Raw genomic sequence first — 17,510 nt, 5'->3', positions numbered from 1 at the left:
AATATTATTACTTATAGCACTTAATACATTACCTTTTGTCCATTTTGTTTATTTGGAGTACTGCTGAGTTGAGCTGCATGTCCTTCTTTTCAGCCTGTCTAGGACAGGGAAATCTGTTGGAGAACATACATTATTTTGGTTATTTACGTTGCTCTCCACAAAGGCCAGTTGTATTAAGGGGTTTATTGCACTGTCTGTACATAAAGGTGATCTCTAAGTTCCAACAAGGAACAGCCTGACATTGTGCTGAAAGCACAAGACATGTTCAGACAGAATGCACCTGTTCTGCTGCTGATGTATAGAACGCATCTTGGTATCTCTCTAAGGCTGAAAAGAAAGTATTTCAACTCCCTAAAACAAAAAAGTGAATGGGACAGAAGTCATTCAAATCCACAGCACTTTGGGAATTCATTGCAACAATTTTTATGACAGACTATAGGAGATATTCAGCTCCCATGAAGGTATATGAATTCTCTTGGGAGCGCTTGAAGGAGAGCCATAGGTGACGGACAGTCAGCTGAGTGAAAGGATAATGTTGGCTTGAGTGAGCTCATACCAATACTGGGCACCGTTCTGCAGATGACAGATGTCAGTTGCTGAGGCTATTAAGACACATTGTGAGCAAAAGAAGGACCAAATCTCCCATTTTGTCTACAAATTTGTAGCAATTGGCTACTCCCTTGCTCTGCTTACAGGACACGGTATATGAATAATACCACCAGGGAATAAAACCACTTGTTCTTTTTTCAGTTGGTTGAAACCACTAAGCCTTTTGCGCGCAGCTGAAGATGTGGTACTGTGTCCTTTTACGAGAAAGAAGGTGGTGATGAGCAGCCGAGGGTGGCACCTTAGGCTTGAAGAAAATAGGGAAAGCAGTAAGAAAAGATTAATCTAAATCTAACTTTTCTGCAGCTGTTAAGAGCCTTTGGGCAGCTTAGCTACTTGGATACCTTAATGTCACTGAAGGACCTAAAACATGGGTGAATTTGGGAAAGAAACATCTGAGAAACAGTAACAAGCCTTCAGCCTAATTTTTCTAAGCCTTTTGAAGACAATATACACAGTTTAAAAACAAATCAAGGTGTATAGACAATCTTAGGAAATTAGGCTACTATTTCCATAGGTGGATACACATTTGGATCTAAATTGGATGCCAACAGGGGCTTGAAGAAGGTAGAAGTTTGAGGTTGGGATTGGCTTTTGAGCATTGGGAATTCCATTTTTTGAGTTCTTTAATCATGGAAAAGATGGGATTTTTATTGCATTTGAACTGAAAAAATAACAGCCTATTGAATGGGGAATTAAAATAAAAAAAATAAATTCAGATGCTGATAAAATTCTGAAATTTTTTTATTCTAAATTTAAAAATTCTAGATTCATATCCCATCTAACTAAAAATTGAGTGGAAACATAACTCTATCATTGCAATGTCTTAATTGTGCTCCACATTTCCCTTTCTTCATTCAACAGTGCAGCAGATTAGAAAATAAAAGTCTTTTGTCACTTGAATATCTTCACATTTCCCAATTCCCATCATATAATCGGTCTTGATTGGGTTAGCTTGATAGAAAAAAGGAAAGGCCTTACAGATTGAGGGGTTTCATTTGGTTTCGGGTTTTTGGGTTTTTTGGAGGGGGGAGTGTTGTTAGGTTTTTTTTTTTTAAATGCTCAGGATTGGCCAAAACTGTATTTGGTGCATCTCTTATCAATGCTGTAGTTCATCACCGCCATTCTTCTCATGCACTCCATCTTCTGGCTTTAATTCTTTAAGAGCTTTTTAGCACTTGACATGTGCTAAGTGCTTTTTTTTTTTTTACAGAAAGTTTTCCTGTACCATAGGATTAGATTCCGATCAGAAAGCCCCTACAGTCAATAGAAAGGCTGCTTGGACTTCTATAGGTTTTGGATCAGGACAGTTAACAGGTAGCATTGCCCATCATCCTACAGCCAATTGACTTTCAATTACCGTCTTAAATGTGAAGCAGATTGTGTTTGTCAGTGTGTAAAACCTAAACTATTGATTGTCTAATTTTCTTTCTTACAACTTACTATTTAAATAAGTGCAGTATCCAAAGCAAAAAAAAAATTACAAATTGCAGAGAAGTAATATATTAATTTAATAATGACAGTTAAGAATTTGTTCCTTCTACAAGTAAAGTAATTGGTACAGTGGCATTTTATAGTTGATGGTAATTTCTAGTAATAAAAATAGAGTTCATTTCCTAAGTAATGTATTGACTTATTAATGATATTTAATGGGTTTCTTACTGATTTTTATTGCAGTTGTAAATTAATTAATTTGCTAACTTATTTCCAAAAGTCTTAATTAAAGTACTTAATAGTAAGCACAAGTAAATTACAAGACATTGTTTTACTTAGCAGTGTTCGATTTACCAATTCTAAGTAACTTTTTAAGTAATGGGCATGGAGATCAAATGCTTCTAAAACATGTTAAAGGTTTAATGATGCTCCAAGGCTGTTAAAAGCAGTTATTTCAGACACTGAGCCTGTCCAAGAAGAAGCACTTAGCTTTCAAGTTTTCAAGTTCAGTAAGCAACGTAAAAAATGTATTTATTTTGGAGAGGGGAGAGACTGTGTGTTGTTGATTAAGTTAATGCTTCTGTCCACTCAGCAATAGCTTTTTTCAGTAGATACTGATAGTACATAGAAACACACTCATTACCTTCAGAGCTGGTAAGTAGTTAGTTCTGTAATGATCTCATAGTTATAATACATATGCAAATTCCTGAAAGTTGAAGTTAAGGTTGTACTAAAAGCAAAATCCTTGATCCAAAGCAGAGGACCTCTCAAGAAAGGAAAAATTTTGAAGACTTGAAGGTGATTTTACTGGAAAAAGAGATAGTGAGGGAAGAGTAAGAATATGGACTTGGAACATGTATGAAGAAATATGAGCAACTACAAGATAGAATTTTCATGATTCTGTTTGATAAATAGTCTAGCAACAGATTTGACTCAACTGCAGGAAATCAATAAGGGCTTTCTCCAAACAGGATTACTTATGTATCTGAATCATTACTAAAAAGATGGTTTTGTGTATTCAGACAAAACCTGAATATGTATCATTTCAGTTTTCCCACGTATGCTCACTTTCTGCAGTTTGTCTTATAAATTAATTTGCTGACAGGATGTTGTGGTTAACTGAACTTAATGAAATACCAGTGAGCCCCTTTTCAAAATGAGTTCTTGATGCTTCCTACTGGAAACTTGCCTAGAAAAGTTAACCTCTTCCAAACCGAGAACTGAAATAATATCAGCGTATCTGATAGAATCATAGAACAGTCCAGGTTGGAAAGGACCTCGAAAGATCATCTGGTCCAACCTTTTGTGGGAAAGGGAGCCTAGGTGGGATTATCTAGCACCCTGACCAGCTGCATCTTGAAAACCTCCAGTGATGGGGACTCCACCATGTCCCTGGAGAGGTTATTTCAGTGATTGTTTGTTCTCACTGGAAAAAATTTAAACACAGGTTTCTAATTGAAGTCCCACATGACACACTTACAGCTAATTTAGATGTTAATAATTAATTAATAAAAAATTTTGTATAACTTCTAAATAAGTTTCACTCGAGTAAAATTGCAAGATGTTTACAGAAGATCTATGAAGCAACTAACTTAATTGTGTGTGGTTTTTTTATTAATTATTTGCTTAGTTGTAATTACGGGACAGTGGAGAGAAGACATGTACCTTCAATGGAACCAACCATGTCATCTTATATGGTCTGGAGATCCACCACTGCCCAGAAATTCAGGGGAACAGGTGAACAGAACAATAAGCACAGTCGGTATTGTGCTGCTGTTATAAAACTGAAAAATAGACATGATTTAAAAAAAAACGTAGTCTTAAATTTCAGAAGTAGTTGTCTCTATCTGAGGTTTAGGACCAACGTTCACCATAATATTTACTTGGCCTATCCAGGTCATTTTTGTGTAAAGGAAGCTTAACACAACATTTTTGTGTTAAGGAGCTTACCAAGCCAGAGGATAGATCCAAAGTTAATTGAAGTCAATGGGAATTATTCAGTATGTTTGGATTAAGTTCTGAGTATCCTTCATTTAAAAAAGATAAAATTAGGCAGTTTGGCTGCATTTTCCTTAGAGTGGCCTATGCTATTTGTACAGTTCCACTGAGCTGGTTTTCCTGTGGATCTAATTTCACTAAGTAGGTGTTTGGCCTTACTGCTTTAAGAATATTTGCCTCCAAATGCTTTGGCAACCACCTTCCTCCCCATTCACCTCTGCTCCCCCATGAGGGATGACTGATTATTCTGACTTCAGGTTGTGTGCCAAAAACCATCTCTAACCTGCCAGTGTTTTAATCCTGTAGGGATCTTGTGTTGGAGAAAAAACTGCTTTACAGATGAGTGTGGTGGCTGTAGTGAAGTTAAATCATTTTAAGGTAATTCCAAGGTGAAAATTATTTCACTTGTGGTTTGTGCCCATTTAAGTAAAATAAATTTAATGCACTTGTTATGGGGCTTATCTTTGTTTTCATTTTTCATTTTCATCTTTTTTAAATTAAGTTATAGTAACGCTCGAAATAAAAAATTAAGCAAATTTAGTCTTAATATTGCTTCTAGAAAAGGCACAGTAACTCAGTTAGTGGTAGAGTAGCTTCTTACAGTAACGAACTAGTGATTATGCATTTCTGTTGCTGACTGTGAGCACCTACTTCTTGTGGAGCCAAATTTAGACAGTGATGGTTATGTTAAATAATTTAGTCTATTTAGAGCATTAGTGTACTCACCAAAGGGGGGGTGGGAATGAACCTGAATATCTAGGGCATTTGGTTTTCATAGGTCTGTCATGCCAGTATGTTGGTGAATGGGACCTAGTGTTCTGTTGTTTTATTTAGTAAATAACTGATGATATATTTGGGGTTTTAAGATATGAGGAGGAAGGTATAAAGAAATGTTTTAGATGATGTAATAATGCTCGTAAAACCAATCTTTAAAATGGATGTATTCATACAGAAGGTGGAAAGGCTGGAATCTGCCACAGCAGGACTGAATGTGGGTGTTTCTTAGACAAAGTTACTGTCTTACCAGAGTAGGCAGGTTCATCTACTCTAATTCAAAAAAGGTTAGGTGATTTGGGTTAAGAAACAGAATTGAGAAATCTCAGCCTTTAAAATCCAAAGCTTTAATAATCAAAAGAGAAGGGCCTCCTCATAAGAGGTACTGGAAACTGCTTGAGAGACACTGCAAATCCCTCAGTTCCCCTGCAAGTGTTGGCAGTTGTGGGTCTTAAGTACTTTTTAACACCTTGAAGAATTGGCCAATACATTATCTTTTTAATGCTGTATATGATTTTTATCCTGACCTTCTCCCTTAATTAAGGCTTATTTCAACAGGGGAGCCATTGATTCAGTGAAAGAAAATGAACTCTGTAATCTGATTTCCCCAAATTGAACTTATTTTTATTACTATTAATTGCTGCCACTTAGTTCTTGTGATGTTTTAACTGCTTGGATTTATTGAAACAATCATGGGATTCACTATTATCACTTCAGAAATGAGGAGGACAGTGATGATTTACAGATGACCCAATGATTTTAAACCAGTATTACTCCAGATTCAAAGATTTATGCAAGCTGATTCCATTGTGTAAGTAGATGACAGTCTATCTCTCCCTTTGTCTCTCCATATTAAACCCCTACATTTTCAAAAGACTGCTAGCCTGTAACAGAGGGCATGCAGAACCTTGATTTTGCTAAAACAAAGTCGGGGTAATTTTGCTCTGAGTTTTGTTTCATATAGATCCATGACGTTCCCTGTTAGCTGTAGGAAAAGTTTTTGATTGAAACAGGACTGATGTTTGAAGATGTTAAGACCTGGCTATGCAACTTGATTCATGTTTGTGAAGAATTACAGTGGTCTTTGAGAAGAGGTGAGAGACAGCAGGGAAGCTTAGAAAGTCAGAACAGAAGAGGGAGATGATCAAGCAAAAGGGACAGGAGTCAGACTGCGTGGGCAAAAGAATAATGATGAGAGAGGGAGAGATGAGGAAAGGAGAGATGGCGATAAACCAGTAACACTGAAAACAAATGACAGGATATCAGGTAGGAATAATTGGTCTAGATAGTGGAAATGATTAAAGAGTTTGACCAGTTAGAAAGTGATTGGAATAAACATTTACAATCCAATTAATTAACTAGAGCAATCAAACTTAATCAGATAGCCACTCAATCAACCAGACTGAACTAACTAGATGAATAATCTGTTGAACCAGCAAAGAAATGAAGTGAGACTGAGGGAAATTCAGTGAATTGTGAAAGCCGAATGAAATGTAAAAGGATTAATCAATTAATATTTAAAATTACCAAATGCAAAGATAAATATGTGGGATGTTCAGGTGGAAGCTAGTCCCTTTTTCTGGCATGACTCACCGGAGCCTGATTGATGAGCAAAATAATTTTTGGAAGATGAAGAACAAGAATGAGGAGAAGATGGAACAAGAAGGAAAGAAGTGTGTGTGCTTCCAGGTTGTAGAAGATGAAATAATGTCAGCAGTAAGAACCTTATTTTTTTTAAAAGCCTGCATAATTGTCATACATACCAACACTGGATTCTCAGGTACCACTGCTCTGTAGTGGTGCAAAGCATACAAGAGTGAGAACAGGTATAATTCCTCCTCTTTCTTTACCACAGTGAGGAGTTCTTTAGATTTTGGCTCAGGGCACTCCTATACCTCAGGGTTTATCTTCTGAAGTATTCAAGTTCAGCTTGTTTTCCGTGTCTGAGAGGTCTCATTGCAGATCTGCCCCAGTCTTGCTCTAGGACCCTGTCCAGCTCTTCCCTTTTCTTGTCCAAAACTTTCCTCTTTCTGCCTCAGGGAGGCCTGCTTGCTTTGTCCTGCTGTTCTGTTTCTGCATGTTCTACTGCAGCCAGCTTTCTTAGCAAACCAATTGCTGCACCAAACCACAGACATCATTGTTTAATAATTCTGCACTCTATCTAGTATGGGAGAGATGTGGCACATTGGTGCCAGCAGTGATGGATACAGTGAAGTAGACACTCTGCAACAGAACAACTGAAACCAAAAAGCCTCAGCCCTGTAATTCCAAATCAAATCCATAATACATAAAAAGAAATGCCAGCTGACTAAACCCAATACATCGATTTTTCCCTGAAAAATTTAAGAATCTGTAATGGGGGACTGAAGTTTTCTGAAAAGGAGTGCATGCCCTTTCAACAAATGAGACTCCTTTATGCTGTATTTGGAAACTCACAACCAGTAGCTGCACATCAGAATCTCAGTCAGGATCATTAAACCTGTATGTTGTGATTCTTTTACTTTGAAGTCATGAAAAACGTGGGGAAAGAGAAGAACTTTCAAAAGCTGCCAAGTGACTTAGGAGCACAAATTAATGGGAACCATGCTCCTTAGTCCCCCAGGAGTTTTCAAAAATGCTATCATTACTGAATTGCACTGAGGCATGCCTTCCACCTGTGAGGATGAGAAGGGACAGACTGTGCGCTGTGCTTCCATGGAGGCAGTTTTACAGAGTACCTCCATAAATGAGGTATACAGGGCTTTTATGAATTGAGCCTTTGAAAGCCCTGCTAGTAAGGCATATTGATCCAGAAGTCACACACAGATGGCAAGATCTTAAATTACCACTCAGGTTTTATTACATGAAAGAAATTTTAAGAATACCTTTTCCCCCCTTCTTTAAATGATTGCCAGCTGAAGTGCTGAAGTTTTGTACAACTGGGAGGCTGCAAGCACTTAAGTGAGTTGGCTGGATTCTGGGTCCAATTCCAGATTGAATCTATTGTTCATGGGGCATGATTGATGGGGTATCAGCAAATTTGTAAGCAAAATAAGAGGTCTGGAAATGTTTTTTATATCTACAAGGAAATATAATTTAGTCAACTCTTACAGAGAGATTTATCATGTTCCAAAAATAATGTCAATGGTGGATTTTTCATTTGATGTGAATAGAGGTGAACAAAGCAACTATTTTGATACCTAAAAACTTTGAGGGCTGAGAGGCAATCTATCTGGTTCTGTGAGATGATGGGTTGTGGCATACTGGGATCTAAGCTGTTTTGGTTGATTTGTGTGAGCCACAATCTAGAGTAAATGATTTTGTGGAGACTACAGCAGTGAATATTCCATGCACTTAAACCTAAATTATGTACTGGATTTTTAAGATGTCAGTTAGAGTTGTAAGCAAAAACTGCATAAATCCAGCATCATGTTATACAGTACAAAAAAAGAAGAATATGAAAAGGATGAAATTTCAATATATCTGTAATATTATCAGTGTTGCTATTGATTTATAGAAAGTCACTGTTGACTTTTTAAGAACCTCATGGAATAAAGTGCATGTACATGTGTTTATGAACATATCTTAATGAAACCATAACAAAAAGAAAGCAATCACTCTAAGATCAGAAATACTAAGCGTAAAGTTTTGGCAACAGTATTAACTCGTCAGGCACTTTTATTGTACACATCAGTAACAAAACGGTAGTAAAGTGACTCACCTGTCTACAAAAATTGCCAAGTGGCTTAGACAGCAAAGTAACCGAAGTACTTACTGCATGCGAGCTATTTCCTGAAGTAAAGGAAGTGAGTAACTATGAAGATACTTGGATGGAGCTTCTGCTGGTGAAAGTTGTAAAGCACGTTGCACATCATCCATTAACTGATGGAGCTTCGACTGCTTGCATCAGCTGAATATCTGTCCCTATATATCAGCTGAATATCTGTCCCTATATATTTATCAAAGCTTTTGAAAAAGGAGGAGCCTACCAAGAGGTTTGATAGGAACCTCGCTGATTTGGACTTCAGTTTCTTTGTCATTGCTGGGCTCTTCACAGCCAACAGAAGAGTTTCGTTTGGAAAACAGAAGAGTTAGGTTTAAGTTATAGCTGTTCTTTCATTGTAGGTAAAGGAGGCTGGAGCTGACGCTTAGTGTTTGCAATGATACATATTACTATAAAGTTACATTGATTTTTAAAAAATTGGATTGCAAAATACATTTTGTACAAAGTACATTTTCTAAAAATATAAATCACAACTGATTAAGACAAGTGAAAAATGCAAAATAACCTTTTTTATCGTATGTTGGAAAAAAGTTCTACTCCAAGAGATGTTTGACCTGCTTGTCGTTGCACAGAGCACTTTGCAGTGGTCTTCCATGCTTATGGTGTGTGTCTTCTGTTTTCTTCTAATTTCATCTTTGGAGCACCTCCAGCTTCCTCTGCTCCCAAGTGAAATCAGGCAATTTCTCTCGTTTGGACAAGGCTATTCCTCCTCTTTCCCTTTAGTCATAAAACATTCCTGCCTATATAATTTCATCACGAAACCTTTAGGGCAATTATTACTCCATTATAAGTTTATATGGTAGCAAGTAGTCTTCATCTTAATTCTTGATCTGTAGAATGTGGGCTAATTTGTGACTTCATGTAGCTCCCCTTAAATTATAATAAATGTGCTTCTACTTGCTTCTTCTGTTACTAGCAGGATCAGACATCAGCAGTGTCTGTAATGGATTACAGTTGTCTTTCTCAAGTATAATAGCAGGCAGAGCATTCTCTGGTTCATATTATTTTTTGCCTTTTCAAGTAAACAGTGCATTCCTTTCCTGGACAATTAGGGTAATTGCCAAAATGAAACCGAAGTGTCATGACCGGGCAGGATGCCACCAAATGGAATTCAGACATGCAAAACTACTCTTCCTACACTGCAAGCCCACAGTGATCCTGTTCTGTAAATACTACAGAGGAGTTTATTACTGTTTCCATTTATTCATATTGCTATACCATCTCAGAGCAGTACTCACAGACGAGTCTGGTCTGTGCTGTGTACTGAGTACAAGCGAAGGACAAAGAAATTAGTTTGTGAATTCCTTAGCACAAAGGCAAGTGGCAACAGATGAATAAAAATGACCAAAGCCCTTTGGCCAGGCCACAGTGAGTGAGCGTTAGATTAGCTGACACCTGGGATGGAATTAGTTGGGAGGAAATTGAAACAATTTTGAATAGCCCTTTCATCGATCTTAGAAATGAGAAAGAAGTAGTGAGTGAACAGAATCAGGCCATTTGTGGCAGCAACAATAACAAGCAGTTTACTGGTGCATCTCTAGCAAGTTTAAGCAGAGGGATTTGACTGATGAAACAGGAAAGAGTAGACTTGCTGTCAGCTTTGAGTTTTTAGTTAATGCTAGGCATTGCCTAAGCTGTGACCGTGTTGGTATAATTGAGCGCTGTCTCTAGGGACTCCTCTTTAGAAAATTGCACTCATTCCAAAAGTTAGTCAGGCAGAGAGCGTGGTCATGGCAGAGCTTCAGTATTTGCCTAAGGAATCTTGCTGTACTTGTGTGGGTTTTACTAAGTGCCAAGTGTTCATGAAGACTGCGTAAGAAAGGCATTAGGTGAAATGAAGACAGTTTCTTTTCCAGTTTACAAAGCCAAGCAATGGACTTGTCCCTTTCTCCTTATTTCTTCATCTTAATAGTGTATAGGAGACCTCTTTTTTAATACATTTACATTCTGCTGATGCTGGCTGCTTTTTTTAGCATTTGAACAAAGGCCAGAAAATATTTTCAGTGGATAGGAGACAAAAAAATCTTCTCCTGAACTCCAACTTGCAAAGCTAATTCCCAAGCAGTTCAGCACAATTCTCAGTCTAGACCTCAACTGAACTGTCAAGGAATAAAATCTGTATAATAAACCAGTCATCTAATTCACGACATCACGGGATTCAATCTCCCTAGGCAAGATTTAGTTCAGACATTCAGATGCTTTGTTGTATGAAGTTAGACAAGATGGTATTCATCTTTTGTGACTCCAGCTATCTGAAAGTTAGGCATCATGTCAAAGCTAGTCTGTACGGTCCCTCTGTAGTCAACAGAGAGAAAAAGAGGCACTTCAGAGAGCAATTCATTCCACCTTTAACATCATAGCATCATCAGAGTGTCAGAAAGGGGACAATGCTTTGCTTGAAGAATTGTAGCCTGGAATTTCTAACAGAACTATCCTTTTAAAGCCAGTGGGTGCTTTAATACCTGTAATCTATACAGTCTGCCCAGCAATTCCTCACTTTCGAATGAGTAGTGTCGGGCAAGGAATCTTTAACAAACAGATTCTCTATTGAACATCCTCAACGCTCACTGGTTAGCATGCTAGATAAATCATTTTATAGTAATTATTTTGCAGGAGTTTATTCATAGTCTGTTAGGATAAACCCTGAAAAAAATTAAATGGCTGTTGAATGCAAGATTAATAGTGCTATCCAGGAATACTTTACAATACCAGCATTACCAAAACAAGCTTCATTCGTGCAGCTTTGACAGGATGCTTCCAGTCAGACCTAGAAGCCTCTCTGCACTAAAAACAAAAACACCAGCTGTTCTGGGAAACCTGGATAAGTTATAAACCAGAAATCAGCCCTGGGTTTTTACCCTCTGTAGATATTTTGTGCATGGGTCTAGAAAATAAGGTATGTTTAAAAAAAACCAACAGTTCTTTCACATAGAAGAACATTCAGACACAGAAGTGGTTTGTCAGAAGTAAAGTGGTTGTTGGTAGAAGCAGAGCTGCAGCCAAGAGCCTTCTAACGGAGCCCTGTAGATCATATTGCTTCTCTGCATCCTCACAAAATCACTTATATGTAAAAGCTTTGATTTTTTTGTTGACCACATTCCTTTATGGGAGACCTCAATGAAGGCTTTTTGAAAAATCTACTTAAATTGAGTTGCATTTGGACATTGGATCCCATGCTGCTTTCCAAAGAGTGGTAATAGAAGATCCACATTATTTTTTCAGTTACTTCCTTACCAGTAGGTGCAATTCCCTCTCTTGCATTATCTTGTTTATTTTTATTACCCTTCTGAATGACTCTGTCATTTCTGTTTAAGCAGAAGCAGTAACTCAATCCCTTAATAAAGCCTTAAACAACATTGCTTCTAAATGAGGTTAAGATCTATATTATATGCAGCATTTGCCTTGCACCTTAATTCATCCTACTTCTGCAAGGATATCTGGTTACATTCAGGAGTTAGTCATTTCAAATCCAGTTCCTGGAGATCATTGAGTTCTAGCCTAAATTTCAACTGACAGGACTTCTTAGGCATGATATACCATTAAGAGTCATGTCAGGGAATTTCTATTCCATTATGTCAGTGTAATCAGTGTTTCTTCTTTATCAGGAAAATTTAAAACAAAACTTTTTTTCTGAACAGAAAATTGTACCAAGGTTTTTTTTTTGTTATATGTGCATTGTGTTTTATTAATTTTAAATACTATTCTGCGCAAAAAGCTGCTATCATTTCCTGTACATAAACACACCTTTTTATCTCCACCTTTGATTTAAAGAAAGGTCCTTCTTGTACAGTTCTAAGTTGAGACAGAATTTCCTCTGAACTTGAGCATACTTGCAGTTGCTTTTTTCCATTCTCCTTGTTTTAGAAGCAGACTTGAGCTGAATATCTCAGATAAAGACCAAGCTGTGTTTACGAGTTTTCCCAAAGCTGCAAAGGTAATGGGAGTTAGCAGCCTGATGTTCCACAGTACGCCCTCTTTAAAAAAGGGAAAGAGAAGTACTCCCTCTTCCATAAATTGCTTTGCATGGAATAGTAAGAATATTATCATGTATCAGAATTATTTCACGCATTAGAATGACATTTTTTTAAAAGTGACTAGAGCACAGCCACTGAGTTGCTCCTCTACCTTGTAGCACCACTGTATTGTGTCTTTGCTCCTTTAGTCTTTAAGCAGGTCACAAGAGTCTGTAAGATGTTTTAATGCAGCCCAGAGAGCAGCTGCCATTTGAAAATGAGAGAGGTTAACATAAAATCCTTGAGTAGGTAAGAACTGTTGTTTTGGTCTCACCTGTCTGACTTTGCCTGAAATAAATTAGGGAGTACTTGCACATGCTGCTTTATCAGTGGATCAGGAGGGAAAGTGGTCCTGAACAGATGGAGGCAATAACCTCTCCTGCCAATGCAGCTGGGGGAGGATGTCTGCCTGCAACCAAAGGGACTTACCTGTACCACAGCTACAAATAACTCCAGGATCTCATTACAGTCCAATTTAACTCATTAGTGTTGACAGCCGTGAGCTGAAGTGTTGTTGCTAAGGCCTTGCACTGCCTGGGATTTGTGGAAGGGAATACCTTCACCTTGTGAATTTGTGACTGTATAGTTGAAAGTACTTGGGGTCTGTTGACTTATGGAGAGTAACATCCTGTCATGGTTTAACTCCAGCTGCTCACTCACTCCTCCCCCACTCCCAGTGGGATGGGGAGGAGGATCGGAAAAAAAAGTAAAATTTGTGGGTTGAGATAAGAACAGTTTAATAACTAAAGTAAAATAAAATATAATGCTAACAATAATAATAAAATATAACAGTAATAATAACAATAATAGTAATGAAAAGGAAGATTAAAAACAAAGAAAAAAAGAAATAAAACTCAAGAAAAGACAAGTGATGCACAATGCAATTGCTCACCACCTGCTGACCAATGCCCCAGCAGTGATCCGCCCCTCCTGGTCAACTCCCCCCAGTTTACATACTGAGCATGACATTCTATGGAATGGAATACCCCTTTGGCTAGTTCGGGTCAGCTGTCCTGGCCGTGCTCCCTCCCAGCTTCTTGCACACCTGCTTGCTGGCAGAGCATGGGAAACTGAAAAATCCTTGCCTTAAGATAAGCGCTACTTAGCAACAACTAAAACATTATTCTCACACTAAATCCAAAACACAGCACTGTACCAGCTACTAAGAAGAAAACTAACTCTATCCTAGCTGAAACCAGGACACATCTGTAGAAAAGCATGAGAGGGACTCTGCCTTGTTTGCAGTAGTTGGGCCAAATACTTAGATCTCAGGCCCTTCTGTGGCATTTCTTGCTGCAGTTTCTTCAAGCAGCAGATCTGTATTGTATTGAGTATCAGCAGAACTCAGAGATGAGCATTTCTTGAAAGCACCTTTTTGGAGAAATAAAGCACATTTCTAAAGCATCTCTCCACCTTCAAATGCATGTCCACTAAAAAGAAGCTTGGGTCCAGGCTTGGTGCTGGTAGGTTTCTGTTGCTATTTTCCACTACAATGAAAAGCAATTTCCACTTGAATTTTGGAAATCTGAGCAGTTATAATAGTATCAAGTACTCCAGTGACAAAGTCTGGAAGTAATTTTGGTCAGAAATTGAAAGTCTCTGTTCATAATCTCATCCTAAAACTGTAATAGATACTCAGTGCTTCACCTACGGAAAATTTAATAACTTACACAGCATCAGAAATTGTTTGACACCACATATACATTGCTGAGTAAAGTTAGTGATTTATAACATTGCATGTGAGATGTTAGTATCTAATTTACTGCATTAATCAGTGAATGCCAAATCAGTTTGCAGATTGCATGTAGATCAGTTTAATCTGTCACCTTAATTGTCAGTGAAATTTTTAATGTTGAGTTTACATTAACTGTTTTCCATACTGCTTCTCACTGAGAAAGCAATAGCAGCATAATACCTCCATAGTGCTCATGTGAAACTGTGCAGGCTTCATGGTTGTTTTTCACTGCTCTCCAAATGTGAGGTTCCCTCAGTTAAATCTGTGTTTTGCTAATATTTGCGTGTTTTAATACATGCCAAATGGAGAGAATGTTGTCAGCGCTACCTGTCAGCGCTGGCATGGTAGAAAGTTGTCTCTTTGGTGCACTGTCTGAGTGAGTAGATTTCAGGGGACAGGACCAAGTTGAAATGACCCAGGGCTTCCTCAGACAGATGCTGCATTAGCATGTGGTAATGACTCAAGTGATTCTGTCATCCTCCATGCTTGTGATTAGCATTTAGTGATACACTCAGTATAGCCTTTCACTTGAGAGCATCCATGTGTTACACCAGGGTAAGCAGCACTTCCATTTTTACTCTAGGTTTGTTAAAAATGCAACTTAGTGGGACAAAGCTATTCAAAATTCTGGTCAAACTTAGTAAGTAAGTGTTTTGACAAAAAAAAAAAAGTAAGGGAAGAAACTAAATTTTAACATCTTTTCCCTGGACTTTAGGTTTTTTTATTTGAAACGATGTTAAAAGGCATAAAGGAAGGATGATATATCTGAAATGAAACAAATTTTGAACAATAACAAGTTTCCTGGAGCTAACCAATATTTTATTTCAGGTCAAATAAAATCTTTTGGAGTAATGCTGAGCAAACATTTTTCTTCTGCAGGGGACATTTTCATTTTAGATAGCTCTTAAAAATGAGGGTTTTTTTTTTTTTCTGTGCAAACAAAAATATGCCATTCGCATAGTGCTAGTCCTAAACAATAGCGAGGCCACTTATTCCCCACAAAGTGTTATTTCTTTCTGTCACGGGCAGCGAGATGGAAGCTTGAAGAAGTGAAGAGACTTATCCAAGGTCACAGCATAAGAGCCAATTTGGAAATCCTGGCCGTCAGATTCCTTATTTGATAGGCAGCATTTCTGAAGGTTATTTGCTAGCAATTTAAGGCCCCTGCACCTACAAATGGAGTGCTGGTTTGAAGTACCTCAAAAAATGATGCTGGGCTGCTGTGTTTTGGCTGTTTTGTGCCCAGTCATTGGTTATTTAATTCATTCTTCCTTTTGTTGGATATTGGGAAAAGGATGCCAGGCTTTTTATTTCCAAGAATACCCTGGATGAGCTGGTAACTTAGTCATGGTCTACCTGGAAGAGGCATAGTGACTGCTGTGAGATACCTTTCACTTCTACTTTTTGCTAGCAGAGATGAACAAAGTTGTCTAGAGACCTTCCCAGCAGGATTGTCACTGGGTTGAACAGGAGAGGGAAGTAAAATGGACATAGGATGGATGAGTTCTCGCAGTGCGGAGAAAACTTGAACTGCTACTGTCTGTGCTGAAACTGCTTCACACACAGGGGGCCGCTAGTTTGGATTTGCCACCCTGTCTTTGCCAGGTCTTAGCTTGCTTAGCTCTCCTACTGTTCTGCTGAAAACCTTTCAGAGAATGCAGCGGCTGTTGCCCATAAAGACCTGGCTGCCATGGACGCAGAAGCTTCTGAGCTTTCTGACTATGTTAGCGCCTGTGGGACAGTGGATCATTGATTTTATCCATATTAGATGCTAGGGCAAGGCACTTTTATCATCTTTGTGATACTTCATTGACAGACTGTTTAAAATTATATTGCTCACTAAAAAGCAGCAGTTATTACCTGTGGGATGGGAAGGAAGGGCACGGTCAGAGTTGAGAGCCTTTACTGTAACTACTGCCACATAAGAGTCCTACTGCTGTTTATCAAGAAATCCTGGAAAAGGAGGCAAGGCATTTTTTCTGGTTTAAGTACAAATTCCAGGGCAGTTGATTTTGTTGATAATATTTCACTAAACTTTCTGAATGTAGATTCCCCGTGCACTATGGGTTACATTCCAGGCTTTGAGGTACTGCAGTGATGTGAGTAGTTGGCCAGTGACGTTCATTATAGCTGGTGAACTGCATCCACATCCCATTAAGTTAAAGCCCCGAGAGGGCTGGAAGTCAGGTATTTTAACTGTTGTCTTTGTAAAAAATATATAGCAGGTATCTAACACCTTTGCACTCGGTATAACTTAACTATACCATGGAGAGGACCATGGGCAGCTTAAGATGAATGGAAGTACAAATACAGAGCAACCAGTGGATCATAGTAAAAAACAGGAAGAGTTTGTGTTCCCTAAGATGGCTGACTTCCCCAAGATGGCCACTGTTCAGAGAGAAGACTTGATGAAATGTGTATGAAAATTAATGTTAATCATTATTTGGTCTTTTAAATTGATGCTTCAAGACCAAGTGTAGACACATGTAAATGTAAAGTACCTTTTAGGTCTCCTCTAGTCCATTTTATGGCCAAAAGAAAGTTTGGTGGTTCTTTTTTATTATTCAGTGTGTTTGTGCATTTTGTGCCGTTGAGTGCTGTCCAGTACAGCTTGTTAACTGTAATGCTCTCCTAAACTGATGAGTTTTTTCCAACATCTTTGAAACTGCACCACAGTCCAGTAGATCTTTGGTGCAGAGTATACAGAATTTCACTATTTCCTGAAATTGGTTTATATTTCTCTTTTCTTAGTTCCTTATATGCCTAATTTTTTTTTTTTTATTCCAAGTCAGTCAGAATAGTATGCATGTATGGCTGGGTTGGGTTCTGTATGTTATTTCCATGTGCTCTGCTCCTCCTTCTGGACCTTCCCATAATTATTCATGGGTAGCATACTACCCGTTTGCCACAAAACCAGACTAACCCCATTTACTTTGCAGTGGGGCTAGCAACCCCTGTTTCATATTCTCTTTTTATTACTTGTTTTGTACCCAAATGTTTATGTTTGCTAGGTCTTGATGAAGAATGAGCGGTAAGCTGTGTGTCCTCCTACTTCTCTGTTTTGTATAATGAATCGTTTTGCAGTTATAAAGGATTTAATTATAACGGATTTGTCTGCCAGGAAGAGGTACATTTGCATTGTATAAATAGATTTATCTAGAGTCAACAAGGTGTTACGCATTGCTGA

The 17,510-nt window shown here is 38.1% G+C and overlaps 1 protein-coding gene across 1 annotated transcript in view; it reads left to right on the top strand.

The window, feature by feature from the left end:
• Positions 1-17,510, top strand: part of ALK (ALK receptor tyrosine kinase) — a 318,891-nt gene that overhangs the window by 213,831 nt on the left and 87,550 nt on the right. The gene's annotated exons all lie outside the window — the stretch shown is intronic.

The sequence above is a fragment of the Gymnogyps californianus genome, chromosome 3 (assembly GCF_018139145.2).
Source record: "Gymnogyps californianus isolate 813 chromosome 3, ASM1813914v2, whole genome shotgun sequence".
Lineage (NCBI taxonomy): Eukaryota > Metazoa > Chordata > Aves > Accipitriformes > Cathartidae > Gymnogyps > Gymnogyps californianus.
Note: the sequence above shows the minus strand (reverse complement) of the source record. Positions and strands in the feature narration are given on the sequence as shown.